This window comes from Cupressus sempervirens, chromosome 5, assembly GCF_028749045.1.
Source record: "Cupressus sempervirens isolate cs-2001-9-10 chromosome 5, ASM2874904v1, whole genome shotgun sequence".
NCBI classification, from domain to species: Eukaryota; Viridiplantae; Streptophyta; class Pinopsida; order Cupressales; family Cupressaceae; genus Cupressus; species Cupressus sempervirens.
In genome coordinates, this window is record NC_143122.1 from 542701338 (window position 1) to 542713899 (window position 12562).

A 12562-nucleotide genomic window follows, 5' to 3' on the forward strand; every position below is an offset into this window, starting at 1 on the left:
ACATGAGGCAGGTATATTAATATAAGGGAACATTAGATAGATAGATAGATAGATAGATAGAGAGAGAGAGAGAGAGAGAGAGAGAGAGAGAAGAGAGAGAGAGAGAGAGAGGAGAGAAGAGAGAGAGAGAAGGTGATGAAAGAGGATATAGCGTAGGAGACATGAGGGGGGGGGGGGTTAAGTAGGAGAAAACATGCTAAGAGAAGGGTTGGGAGAGAGGAAAAGAGAGTAATTATAGGGGGAGATATATGTATGTGTATGTTTAGGAAAGATAGATGTGTGAGAGAGAGTAAGAGACATGATGTAAATATATATAGGTATTTATGGGGAAGCAATGGGTAGAGGGAAGGGAGATGAAGAAAGGTACAAGGGGGAGTAGGGAGAGATAGAGGTAATTATAGAAGAGGATAATTTAGGCCCAAAATATAGGAGAGAGAGAGAGAGAGAGAGAGAGAGAGAGAGAGAGAGAGAGAGAGAGAGAGAGAGAGAGAGAGATGACATTAAGGTGTGAGGTAGACAAGTGTGAAGGATGAGAGATAAAGAAATGTGAGAGAGTTTTTGACACTTTAATTTAATGATCAATAAATAAACTATGTATTATAAAACTTGAAGCCTTAATAACACTCTACCTCTCGATTTCATTAAAGAAGCCTCACTACGACCTTTGCTCTATTGCAAATAACTATCTAGCTTTAAGGATAAAACTTATGCTAACACTAATGCAAATGAGAACTCTAATTTCAATCCAAAGTTTAATTCTAATTACTTGAATAAAAAATATATATTTTTTTCATACTAATTATTATATATGTGGTTATTTTTGTTTTATTTTAAATTTCAAAGGGAATCTATTACATTAAGCATATTTTGAATTGAAAATATAAAATATATAATGTATTATAAAATATAATATATTTAATAATTATTATTTATAATTTCTTTCATTTTTCCATCGCGAGTGCTACTAGCTTATATATTATATATATATATATATAAAATAAGCCAAGAGATATCCTTCTCGAGGCACCTATTTTCATAATCTAAATCAGTGTAATAAGCACCTCGAGAAGGATATCTCTCGGCTTATTTTATATATATATATATATATATATATATATATATATATATATATATATATATATGTAAGCTATTCTAAATTATTTTACCCTATGTCACATTATTGCAAGAGAAACTACCCAACCTAGCTAAGGAAGAAAAAGTATCATTCTCACTATTTTGTAATTAAATGACGTATCTTTTCAAAAAATATTCATTTTAATCCTAAAAAGTAATTATGCACACATTTGTCTGAAATCATCATAAACATCATGTTCTTGAACATCAAAGTCTTTATAAAGTTTGCAAATTAAATTGAAAATGAAATGACAAAATAGACCATATTCTGGTCTCATCATTCCCCCTAACTAAAACTTTGACTTGTCCTTAAGAAAACATGAAATTTTTTTCACGGTTGCAGCCATCCTGAAATTTGAGGCAACACTTTTTCCTTTACCCCCTGTAGCAATGTTCCAATAAAAACCTTTACTCTCCCTGCACTTTTCCCATATGTGGAGCTCTTCTGACATATCAAATTTCTCTAAATCTTGCTGATTAGCAAGCAATGGGGACAACAACAGTGGAGGCTGAAAAGTTAAAGTTATCCAATCATTTTTTCTTTCTTCCCCTAGCTTGATATACCAGGGTGCTCACTGAGTGGCCATGATAAAATTCAACAGAGAATGAAGTTCCCTCTTTCTGCAAGTCTTCACTCAATCCTATCTAGTGCCATTAATTCACTTGCTTTGCCACAGGAAGATCTATTTTTGCCTTAGTTTTATATTCCTGATAGATTGTTTCCCTTAAAGGAGGAATGATCCAAATTCTAGGTTTTGAGTAAGCAATTTTCAACCATTCATAGTAAAAAGTTTTGGCATCCTTGGCCTTAGGCCTGAGAAAAAGTGGCATCTCATACTCTAATTCCCTATATTGATAGGTCTAGTTTTTCTTGCTAATTTCATTTTGGATCGAAGAAATCAATGCCCTGAGTTGAATATCACCCACATAAGGTAGAGGGTTCCAATCTTTGTTATCAATGACTACTAAATTATGTAAAAAGAGCTCACAGAGAAATTTTTTGAAAGCTATAGGGGTGTCATGAAAAGCTTGGAAGAATTCATGGGGAGTATTCAATGTTAAACGTTTACCCTTCATTACATAGGTCATCTGGTAATTAACAAATTGTTCTTTCAAAAAGAGAGCATAAACAAGAGAAGGAGAGCAACAAGACATTAATTTAGGAATCATGGCAGTGACTTTTTTAAGTTTACCACTTACTTGCTCAATCTCCTCATCCTTCTCAATCAAATCTTAAGTTTGATTGAAGATGGTTTTTTGTAGGCTCTCTCTCTCTCTCTCTCTCTCTCTCTCTCTCTCTCTCTCTCTCTCTCTCTCTCTCTCTCTCTCTCTCTCTCTCTCTCTCTATTTTCCATTCTTCCCTCTCCTGAATTAACTGGTTAGATAATTGTGAAATAATTCTTAACAATGAAATAGTGGAACCAGGATGGAAAGTAACATATGTCTTAGGTGAAGGATCAATAGGATTAGTTTGGTGGGCTGCGGATGCTAAAGCATCAAGTTCTTGAGAAAGAATCTATTCAGCAACAATATTAACTACATCAAAATTTATTCCAACATTTTCTTCATGAAAATTTTCTCTTTGAGGTGGAGGAGAATCTAAAACTCCAACAGATACACTATCATCATTGTTTGAATCTATGTAAATGATGGGTGGATGGATAGAGGATGTTCCTGCTATTGCAAGTACATGTTCTGCACTTTCACCCTCTTCAATGATGATCTTATATTAATTAGAAAAAGAGGATTGCTTATTTTCAATAGCTACATTTTTGGACATAGGGGATTAAAAAGAAATACCCTTATCAAGTTTTAGAGATGATTGGCTCCCTCAAGTTCTACACCTAAAGGGTACTTCTATTGCCTTTGAAGCTATAAGAGGTTCTGAAGATGTTTCTTGTACATTCCCCCTTTTCTTCTTATAAACCCTAGGAACTGTAGGAGAGCCAATATTTGGAGAAATTTTAACTTTTCTTTTACCCTTATTAGATGTTGGTTCTAACCCGAAGGTAGAAGCTACAGGAGTGGAAATTGAGGTTCTCTATGACCTCTTGGGCCTAGTTGAGGAAGAGCCTAGTGCTAGGCTTACAAGAGTTTCTTAAGGTTCTCTTTCTTCTTCTACTTGCTTTGTAGGTTGCCTAACAGGGTTTTGCACTTTTTTTTCAACAAAATCATTCCAAGATACCAAGTTTTTCCCTAAGGGCTTTTTCTATGATGAGCTTAATAAAACAATTGTGTGAAACATCCTTTGGGGTTCCTCGTTGTATTGCAGCAACTCTCTTTAACAAAATATGATACATAAAATGAGGAACATTCAAAGGGTAGTCATCATGTCTTTAGATAGCTGAAAAATTTGAAATGCCTAGCATGCAAATATGAATATCTCCCCTCACAAATTAAATATCTCACAATACAAGTAGCAAATTCGTTAAATGGTTCTAGTAAAGATATGTTGATTGTACCTTGTTTTTGATCTATTTGAAGCCATAGGTCTGTATGCACTATGAATTGGGCTCTAGCCAAAACTGGGTCTAATGTGTCTAAAAACCACTCTCCTGCCAGTGGAAATTCCATTATATCTCCTACAATTTTGGGTTAAAAAAGAACCCTTACTCTTTTGACTGTAGAAAAACCATCCCTCAATATTTGCAAGAATTATAAGGCAAGATCCTCATTCGATGCAGACAGTTTGAACATGTAATTCATCCACCCCTAGCTTGAAATATAGGTAGGCAAACTGGGTCTCCCAACAATGTTGTATGGTCAGTTGGTTCTCTTCTTAACAAACCACCCTCCATTGTTCCTTTGGAGTGATATAGGTGTAATTTCAAAAATGGAAAAAATTGCAACAGACAAGAAGACAAGTGATAGTACTTGTTTTAAGAACCTGGCATTTTAGCATTTAAGATCACTTAAGATCACTTAATTTTGCATTAAGTACCTTAGCTAGAACTTGTACTTACCAACTTGCAAAAAGTATGAGACGTAAAGGTGACTGTCACATCACATTATCCTCTTATCATGATTTATGGAAAGGACACAATATGTGGTGGCACATAAAGAATAGCATAGACATTTAATTATAGCAAAAACAATGAAATATAATACCCCTTCCCCCAACTAAATTAGGTAATAGCTCCTACAATTACTAGTGACAAAGGTAACTAAAAATAGAAAAACATGTTAAGAAAAAGTTTAAACTTGAGTATGCATACAGACTTGTTAAGTTGTGTTGTCATTTGATATCATCATGCAAGTTGATGATGGCTGAGGTGAGGTGGAAGATGAGAAAAAATGGAGTGAGGTGGAATTATTATAGAGAAAATATATTCACAAAGAAAGTAGTTTATTATGATGAGTGAAATTCTTTTAGAGAGAGGATGACAAATGATCAGGAAACTCATCTTTAGTTGTTGTAAGAATTGTAGGATCAGTAGATGATTGGAATTGTTGTAGGAACTCTTCATGACTAGACAACTTATGGTAGAGTTTTAAGTTGTTTCCATTAATAAAGATTTTGAAGTGAATAGGATCAATGGTAGAGAGTTGCACTACACCATTCTCAAACACATAAATGATTTTGTATGGTCCAAGCCAACGGGTTTGGAATTTTCCTAGATTTTGTTGATAATAGGAATCATATAAGAGGGCCTAGTCTCCAACAAAAAACTTCTTGTCATGGATGAACTTATCATGTCATTTCTTTTGCTATTGTTGGATTATCTTTGTATTGTGTAGGGAAGATTTATGATATTCATCAAGGGCATTCAAATATAGTAACCTATCTTCTTGAGCCTTTGAAAGATCAAGATCTAGCTCTAAAGCAATTTTTAGAGTCTTGTGTTCAAATTCTATAGGCATGGAAGCAAATTTACCATAAAGTAATTCAAATGGGGTAAATCCAATGGTTCTCTTCCATGTAGTCTTGTTAGCCCAAATTGCTTTAGGAAGCCTAGTAACCTAGTCATGTTTGTGAATAAGAAATGTTTTTGTGAGGATTGCTTCTATCTCTCTGTTTGCGATTTTTACCTGATCATTAGCTTCAGGAAGGTATGGAGAAGATATACCATGATGGATCATGTACTTCTTCATGAGTTTCGCAATCAAGTTTGATGTGTATTGAGCTCCTTGATCCGTGACAATTTCCCTAGGTACTCCAACTATGGTGAATATGCAATCATATCAAAAAGTTTATACTTTGTGATCTTGTGCATGTGTTATAGCTTGTGCTTCAAACTACTTAGTTACATAATGAGTATATAGTAAGATGTATGATTTTCCATGAGAAGAGGGCTCTATTGGACTGAAAAAATTGATACCCCATTTGTCAAAAGGTGTGACTACCACCTGTGGCTACAGGGGCATTTCATTATTTTTAGTGGGCCTTCTCATGCATTGGCATTGATCACATCACCTTGTATACTTTATTGTATCTTTTTGGAGAGTAGGCCAGGAGTATCTGGTTGTTAAAATCTTGTAGGTTGTTCTTTTTGCTATAAAATGACCCCCATATGGTTCATCATGGCATGCTTGTAGGATTTCATAAGTTTCATCTTCCCTTACACACCAATGAGTTACTTGATTTGGTGTAGTGCAGAACATTAATCCAACTATCCATGAGAAATTGAAACTTTTTTCCACCAAGAGACAGTGCTACTTGGGTGAAAAGTGTGGTGGTGTTCTTCCTATAGCACGGTAATTTGTTATATCTATGAACCATGGGTTATAACTTTCTATTGAAAATAGATGTTCATTAGGAAGGCTATCATCTATGCTATAGGATCATCAGGTAGTTGAAGTCGTAGAAAAAATTTGCTACTACATTGGCTCAACCTGGTTTATCTATTATCTTTACATTAAACTCCTACATGAGGAGTAGCTAAGGTGCTAATCTACTAGAGATAGCAAGTTGATTCATCAAGTATTTTCTAGCAGAGTGGTTAGTGTAGACAAAAACCTCATAGCTTGTGATATAATGCCAAAATTTATTAAGTGCATACACAACAACAAGCAATTCTTTTTTAGTGATATTATGATTCATCTTAGCACCCTGAAAATTTTTACTAATATAATAAATGACATGCTCAATAGTACCTTCTTTTTGTCTAAGAATTTCCCCTAAAGTAGTGTTAGATGCATCAGTATGAATATGAAAGGGTAGCTCCCAATCAAGTCCTCTAAGAATGGGTGTTGTTGTCAAAACATCCTTCAATTTTTGGAATGCTACTTCATAGAATTTTGTCCACTCAAATTCATCTTGCTTCTTAAGTAGGTTATACAAAGGGGTAGCAAGCTTACTAAAATCTTTGACGAATCTCCTATAGTATCCAGCAGATCAAAGAAAGCTTCTATCATCTATTTGCTTGGTTGGTATTTGTAAATTAGTAATGACAACAATCTTTGCAGGATCCACTTGAATTCCAAAAGAGGAAAGGTACTAGCCAAGAACAACTCCTTCTTCCATCATGAAATAACACTTCTCACTATTAAGAGAAAGGTTGTATTCTTGACACCTTTTTAACACCTTCTCCAAGTTGGCATGAGATTGTTTAGATGTGTCACCATAATTAGTGAAATCATCCATATAGATCTCAACACAATCAATAACTATGTCAGAAAATATGCTAAGTACCACTTGCTGAAAAGTTGCAGGTGCATTACATAATTCAAATGGTAAGACAAAGTAAGAAAATGTTCCCCATGAATAGGCGAACGTTGTCTTATCTTGATCTTCTAGAGAGATCTGGATTTGATTATAGCCACTGAAACCATCTAGAAATGAGAAATATCTTTTTCTCGCTAAGTTATCCAGTACTTGATGAATGAATGATAGAAGGAAGTGATCTTTTTTAGTGGCTTTATTGAGCTCCCTATAGTCTACACATACTCTCCATTTCCCCCCCTTTTTGGGAAAAATAACTAAAGGTGAACCCACTGGCTATTAGAAATAGGATAAATAAATCCAACATTAAGAAGTATTTGTAACTCTACTTTGACTATATCTTTTAATGCTAGGTTTAACCTCCTTTGGGGTTGTCTCACTGGCTTACATTCTAAGTTGATAAATATCCTATGTGTAGAAAGACAAGGATCTAAACCCTTAATGTCAGTATAGTCCCATGCAAAGGGTTGTTGACTATCTTGCAATAGTTTAATGATACTTGTCATCTAAGATGCAATAAGTTCATTATTGATATTTAGCTCTTTTCCTCCAGCAATCTATGCTTTCTTTACCTTGTCCATCATTAAAATCTCTACTATTGATGGAGGTTTAATTTCATGGGGTAATAATGTATGAAGGTAATTAGGTGCTACAAGAGATTGAGGTGCATCACATTTAGGCAATACAGTCTTTAAGGACCTAATAGGATTTTTAGAAGCAGACTCCTTAGAATCATACTGATTAGTAAGGATTGCTGCCACCATATCATCTTCTTCCTGGGATACAAAAAATAGGTTTCTTTTCAGCATCATGAGATGTTGAAAAAAATTAACTTTTGGAGGATCATTACTAAGGTCGGGCCAAGAAACTTGGTCAAGATTTAGTTGAGGTTGTGCAGGAGAGTACAAAGTTAACTTTTTATTGTTGGTAACATCTAATATTGTCATTTTTCATGATCAACATGCAATGCATGCATATGTAGTGGCCAACCATGGTCTTCCTAAGATTAATGGATATCCTCCAAGGGCACCTCTTGCTAACAACACAACAAAGTCTAAAGGAAAATCTAAGGAATCCAAGGTTACAATGATATCTTCTATCGTACCATCAGGTTTGACAATTGAATTATCTGCTAACTAAAGTATTATAGGAGTATCCCTTAATCCAATAATGCTAAGTCTTAACAAGACTTCTCTAATTATGACATTAATTGATGCTCCTAAATCAATCAAAAGATTCTAAATTTGGATGCCATTTATATGTATGGTACAACATGACTTCTTGGATTAGAATATTTACGCATTAGGGTTTTGCTCAACATTAAGAAAGTTGTCCAAACACATGGACAATAGGAGGATCCTTTTTCTTTCTCACAAACTACCTGACACATTCTTCCTTTAAAGTTTTATTATAAAGGGGAATCTTCTTTAATGCATCCAATAAGGTTTTGTTTAAGTTGGTCTAGGAGATCAGTTTCCATAGGGTTTTGTTTAGATGGAGCTACAAGAACTAACCTTTGTGGAAATGGAGGAGTAGGTGCTTGTACATATGAGGAAATTAGAACATCAATTGGTTGACTTGTTGGAATATTTTTAGTATCACCAACCTTAGTTATTATAGGTCTTTTAGGTGTAGGCAACTTGGTTCCAGACCTAAGATGAATATCATTGATCTGCAAAGAATAAGCATACTACTTATTGTTCAGATTTGGTGGTAGCTGAGTAGGAAGTTGTGGTTTATTTTATGGGCTAGCATTGGCTATAGGAGATGGAGGCATCAGGGATTACTGATGAGGTAGAGGCATCAAGGCTTGCAGCTGAGGTGATTGGCTAGGCCCCCACTAAGGTGGTTGCTACCGATTCCCTTGATACAAAGGTTATTGATTAAGGCCCCACTGAGGATACTGGTTATTTTGTTGTGCCCATTGAGAATTCTTCTAGGGATACTAAGGTGGTTGATGGTAGGCTTGATTATACTGAGGTTACTAGTTGGGCCAATTATTGTTCCAATTTTGTCCTTGAGGGACAAAATTTGGGGGAATATTGTCTTGCCATTGATTACTATTATAACCAAAATTATTTAGAGGGTCTTGAGGCATACCTTGTCTTTTAGTCCATGGTCATCTTTGAGGAACATAAATCATTTCTCATGTATCCTCATCAATTTTTTTGAACTCAGTGGGCATTGGTTGTACATTCACTGCTACAATGGTCTTGCATGTGCAATTCTTCTTCCTTTCTTTGCAACAGGAGCAAAATTTAGTTAGCATAGCATCAACTTCATCCTTTTTCCTTTGGGCTTGCATGGTATCCAATTGAGTAGTGACATAATTAATGATATCTTGCTTGAAGTTAGACAGTAGATTAGATAACTCCATCTTTGATACTCTTGACCCACCATTGGTCTTATGTGGTAGACTCCTTAGTCCTCTACCTTTCTTCACAGTAGCCCTTGAATAGTTCCAACATATCTCCTTGATGTCATTCTAAGTTTTTTGTATAATATCTCATCTAGCCATTAGGTCCAGGGCTTCCATGCTTTCTTTGTTCACACCTCTTAGAAAAATATGCTTTTTAGATTCTTCATTTAGGTTATGCTGTGTATTTCACTACACATTAAACAAGAATCTAGAAACATAGTCTTCCAAGGTTTCACCCTCCTTCTATGACATTTTAAAAATGTCACCCCCTTCATATCTTGACCTCTACAATATTCTTTATATTTTTGAAGAAACAAATTACTCATTTCAGTCCAATTTGCTACAACATTTGCACCCAACCCCATGAAACATTGAAGAGTAGGCTCCTTTAGAGTAGAGGGAAGCAATTTCAACTTACAGGCATCAATTTTATAGTCATAGCTCCTACTAAGAATATCAAATTCAAAGATAAAGGTTTCAAGGTCTTCTATAATAAGGCCATAGAATTTTGGAAGTGGAGCAGCAGGTATGTTCTTCAAACTTTGGTTCCCTTGCTGAGGTGGGATAGGAAAAGGAAAGGTAGGCACAACCATTCTTGGAGGAAGAGGTGGTGTTTGATAGATAACAATGGCTAGTGGATTATCTTGATATTCAGGCTCATCAAAAAGTTCATTCAAGTGGAGTGATTCTTTTGATTCAGTGTCAATGTCAGCAAATCATTCTCTCCTTGGGGTTCATCTAGTTTAGGTTGAAAATCATTGAATGATTCTTCCTAATTATCACAAGGAAGGAATCTCCTTAAGTGGTCTCTTCTTCTATGCATAACATGCTTCTTTACTACTAAACTCTATTCTACAAGGAATATAAATATAACTAGAAAGACTAGTTTGAATTAACACCATCCCTGGCAATGTTGCCAAAAATGCTTGGCCAAAGAAAGGGATCAAAATCCTATAGCAGTGGGCTACTTAACCCAAGATTGGACATCTCAAGTGGTTCTTATCCAATTCATTTAGACTCATTTAATTTATCAACCAAGGATGTAAACTTGAAATGGTGTTTGCAAAATATATGCTTCAAACTTATCTCAATTTAAGAACTACTCTATGGAAATTCAAGTGCTTAAACTATAGGAAAGTTATGCTAAAGCTAAGAACCAAATCTATTTTAATAAATCATGAAAATACAATTGAGAATTACTTCAACTAGCTACGCTACAGGAATAGTCCACTAATTTTGTTATTAGTGGTTGCAGGAACAACATAGTCTACTTTGGTTCTAGAAACCGAATATAAATCCTATGCTAACTAATTAGTTCACTCCCTGTGTGGGCCCTCCTAGAGAAGTGAAGTAAAATAACTCAGAGATGAAAATCTGAAATGATATTTTTATTCATAAAAATAAAATATACTGATGAACAACAAGATTATATTCAGTACTTAAAAACTCAACAACTTCTTCTTTCTATTGAAAAATGACTGACTAAAACCTAGCACCTCTAGAACACTGACTTCCAGTTATTTAAAACACAAAATAGGAACAAAATTCCTTGATTCAAGACTCATCAAATATTGAAACAAATGATGACATTGATTATTACAATAGGTGCATTAATTCTGGCACCAAATAGAACATTAATTTAGGAGCTCACGACCCCTAAAATTCCTCCGCTCAAGGCTGGTTTATTAATACGAGAAATTGCTTTGACTCCCACTTGGTTGAGTTGACTTTGCTTTTATATTTGTAAAATATTAGTGCCTCCAAAACAATAACATACATCAAGACTTATTCAAAACATGTTATCTAAATTAGTTTACCCTATGTCACATTGCTGCAACCTAGCTAAGGAAGAAAAAGGCATCATTCTCACTATTTTTTTTAATTAAATGACATATCTTTTCACAACATATTCATTTTGATCCTGAAAAGTAATTATGCACACATTTGCAAAAATCATCACAAACATCATTTTCTTGAACATCAAAGTCTTTAGAAAGTTTGCAAATTAAACTAAAAGTGAAATGACAAAATAGAACATATTCTAGTATCATTACACATCTAAAGGTAAAAAGGAGGAAAATGAAGATACTGATGAAGAACTGGTAGTAATTCGTCACTATAAATAGTAAATTAGTTTTGGGTTGTAGTTAAGTTAGTATTTTATGCTAAAGTATATCTTGAGGTTTTGGTGCAGTTCCTTTTATTTTGTATAAAGCATAATACTTTTAGTCTTAAGATTTGAACTAGTATGGTTAAACTTTAATATCTTGAATGATGTAAATATAATCTTAATATATACTACAAATATTTTACTTTGAAATTCTTTAGTATCTGTAGAAGCAGTATGTTCCTTTATGTTCTCATAATATTTTTAGTTAAACGATTCCATTAAGATAGGTTAAAAAAAAAAAAATTATCTCTAAATTTTAAGTCTATTAGGGATATATTCATATTAATAAATGGGTCATCTATTCTTAGAGGTTAAAAGGTAAACACAATATCAAATGGTTTTATTCTCCATTAGCATTATAAACTAGGTTAGTGCATTTACTCAATCTAGATATTCTAAGAATAACTATATGAATAAGAATCCTTTTCATTATTAATATCCCTTCAATCTCCTTCTTCTTGAAGACATTTTCTTTTAGACCTAGTCTTTTTCCTCTTCTATTATTGATAGTTAGGTTTTTCTTTTTTAGTCCTTGTATTGTGTCAGTTTTTAGTTTAGTAGGTGTTCTTTTTAGTTCCCCCTTTTCTAGTAGTTTTTTCTTTGGATTCTTTAGCTCTTGTTTCCTTTTCTTATTTAGATTTCTACCCCTTTCCTTGTCCCCTTCTACTAGTTTTGGGTTGTTAAAACTTAGCGTCTCCCCTTTTATAGGTGTCCATATCTCTTCTCTTTTTTGCCCGACTTATTCTCCTTTTGGCCTATCCCTTTTCTTGGTCCTATTTTCTCCTTCCCTACTTAGTCTTTTTGTCTTTCCCATCTTTCATTTTCCCTATTAGTTTTCCTGGGTTTTCGGTCTTCATTTTTCTAGATTTGTCTATAACTAGAAATATTGTATGTTCAAAATAAATAGAATACTAGGTATTTTGAACATAACAATGTCTCCAATTATTTTTTTGTTTTGTCTTCAAAGTCTTTTTCTTATCGCTTTGTTTCTATATATTTGTTTATAGCTTTTAATGCTTAAACATATTTAGTTTATTCATTATGTTAATTTTTTGTTATCTAACTTCTTCAAAGTACCAAGCATTTCGTTTCTCCTATACTTTAAGAATTGGCCTCTTTATAGTTCGATAGAGTTTTTTTCAATATATGTCCAATGATGATCAAGAAAAACCAATAA